Raw genomic sequence first — 3,064 nt, 5'->3', positions numbered from 1 at the left:
TTTAGGTCAAAATTGTTTTTTTCTTTCTAGAAAATTGCACAAACTACCTCTAAATTATGAGATTTATTATAATTACACCCTTAAACTTTCAATTTGATCAATCACCCCCCAAAATTTTGTGGTTTTTTACATTTGCACCCACGAACTTCTAATTTTATCAATTAGCCCCTATAATTTGTTAAGGGGTGTTTGTGCCCCCTTCTTGTCTTGGGTGGAGTAGATTGGTATCCCACTCAATGTTGAACTTCCCATTATAATAGTTGAAATTCTCAATTATTACAGAAAAATTTAGGAAATTAGTCTACTATATAATTAATATTTCACAAATATCCCAAAATTTAGTAATATTTCATAACTAGATTTTAGCAACATTTTAGAACAATCTTAATCTTTTCATAGATTCTCTTTCATCTTTTAGTTTCATAATATTTTTAAATACTATTAATTATAGGGTAATTGTTTTAATGACAAAACTGCAGGAAATATTTTCAACTATGGCAAAATGTCAATGTCTATTAGTAATATTCCTGTCACTGATAGATAGTGAGAATTTACTATATTTAAAAATAAGTCAGCTAATTTTCCTATATTTGAAAACAACCCTTAATTATATATGGATTTTATTTTATTTTTTTTGAAATATTATTAATAATATTATCTCTCATCAATAAATTTTTTAGATATTTAATCCTTTCCTTATTAGCATGATTTTCTAACTTTAACTTTGTTATTGTTATTTATTAATTCTAGTTAATATTCATTTAATGTACATTATTTCAAATAATTATTTCCCTTGTTTTAGGATATTTTTTTTAGGATAGATTTCATTTTTTTTTCATATTTCTAGTTGAAAAGTCATTACCTCTCTATTGAGATCTCAATCTATGTCAAATATACTAATAATATACTTGAAGATGTAAATGTACATCACATATATCATTTTTTTTTTTTTTTTGTGTTTACAAATATACTGAAAAATGTAAACATACATCACATATATTATTCGGTATACAAGACAATATATTATATAAATTATCATGTTTATGCACTTATCAAATATACCCTGATTTATTTCTAAAAAAAATCAAATATATAGTTCTGTATATATCAAATATACTTTTTTTTCGAAGCTTCTTGTGATTCTTGCTTTCATTAACAAGGACAATAATTTTTAGATTTTCAAAGAAACTTTCCTTACTTGTGTGTTTTGAAAAGAAAACTGTTTCAGAAAGTTCATAACCACAAGAAACTTCTCTTACATGCTTCTCTTAGTATTAATATTATTATATATGTTTTTAAAAAAGGATTGACCAGACAAATAGAAAAATTTAAGTTTTCATTTGAAAAAATAGCAAAAAGTTCTTCAAATTGTAAAAATGGCAAAGTTGATTATAATATTAGAAAATAATGATTAACAATTGTCAAAACTACCTCATGTGGAATTCTAAAGGTTACAGGTTTTAAAACCGTTTAAAAACAACAAATACACTCTACCTAAACATCTATCACATGGTAAACAATGCATTTTGACAAAGTGTCTAATCTACCCTCACATGCCCAACCAAACGTTATGCCCTAAAATCCTTCAACAGAAGAAAGAGCTTCTCGACCTTCTTTAAGTGGCACCACCAAAACAGCTTCAAGGGAAGAAAGACTTTCTAGACAGCTTAGAGCGATAGACCTTCTCGACACCTTTTCGAATTTTGCACAACATTGAATATTTCCCCACAGTTATTGAATCTTAACACTTGCTGAATATTTCTTTTGTTGCATGAATCCTTGAAGAATAATGAGTCTTAATATGCAACTATTTTCGACATTGAAGCCTCTTCTTTACTGATTCGAGTGAGGGAGGAAGGTTAAGTCTTGAATCCACTTTCTTCTAGTCCATGCATTGTCATTTCCAAACCTTCCTCTAGTCCATGCGTTGTAATTTGGTCTAACTCTCGTTTACCCATTGAAGATATGAACAAAATGTTGAATGAAACCGTTTATATATAATATATAAATATTCCATTATTTTTTCAAAAATAAATAAAGATTTAACTATTAGTTTTTTAGGTATAAGAACGTAGTTTTATTTTTAAATATTTAGATTCAAATCTTAAGGGAAATAAAATCTCGCCGTCTTTTTATGACTTTTAAACATAAATGCATTATAGTTATGTTTATATAATAGAAATCTATAAAACTGATAAGTTTATGATTAACCAAACATTTCAAGTTATGAAAAAAGAAAAATTGAACGAATAAACAGAGCTAGCGAAAGATTAAGAGCTGTTGGAATTAAAGGAATCGAATTTCCGTGGAAGTGTGTGAGTGCCTTGCATTTAGACATTCATTTCTTATGGAAACAAAAACAATAAAATAAAACATGTATTTTTAGGATAAACATTCAAACAAAAAAAAAACATAATCATGCTAGAAAAGAAGAAGAAGAGAAGAAATCAAAACTCACCTTTATTGATTCCTCTAGTTTTCCTCTTCCATTATTATCAACGATCTCGAACTTCTTCAAGAAGAATGACACTACCAACAAAGTTACCTTGCTATTCCCTAGGATTTCAAAGAACATAGAAGAGTGATCTCTAAGAACTTTTGAAGAGGAAAAGGGTAGAGAGTTTCTAGGGAAAAGTTAGGGAGAAGGTAGAAGCTTGGAGGCTAGATTTTTGTGTAATAAAAGCCCCTTGCCCTAAATGGGCTATAAGGATATATTTATATGGAGAATGGTTAATCATTTCCCATTATAGTCTTAGTACTAATTAATTAAATAATGGTTAATCATTTCCCATTATAGCCTTAGTACTAATTAATTAAATAACTTTTATTTAATTAATTGGTACATTAATTAAATAACCATATATTAAATCATATCTAATATACATTTAATTAATTATTATAAATATCATATATTTATACTAACCTCTCATCTCCATTATTTCTTAATCAATTAATTAAACATTAATTAATCAATTTAATATGGAGTTAATTAAATCATATTTAATATGGAGTTAATTAGCATATAAATATCACATATTTATATGTTAATTAATATTTGAATCTT

The 3,064-nt window shown here is 26.6% G+C and overlaps 1 long non-coding RNA gene across 1 annotated transcript; it reads right to left on the bottom strand.

The window, feature by feature from the left end:
• Window positions 1-1,397: 1,397 nt before the first annotated feature.
• On the bottom strand, window positions 1,398-2,672 carry LOC150035060 (uncharacterized). Its single transcript, XR_016530869.1, has 2 exons — window positions 2,459-2,672; window positions 1,398-1,939 (listed from the first exon to the last, which is right to left on the bottom strand). It is a non-coding gene; the product is annotated as an uncharacterized LOC150035060 (long non-coding RNA).
• Between the last annotated feature and the right edge of the window lie 392 nt (window positions 2,673-3,064).

This window comes from Benincasa hispida, chromosome 7, assembly GCF_027475165.1.
Source record: "Benincasa hispida cultivar pf3 chromosome 7, pf3_genome.v1.1, whole genome shotgun sequence".
NCBI lineage: Eukaryota > Viridiplantae > Streptophyta > Magnoliopsida > Cucurbitales > Cucurbitaceae > Benincasa > Benincasa hispida.
The sequence above is the reverse complement of the archived record's forward strand: the minus strand, read 5'-3'. Positions and strand labels throughout refer to the sequence as shown.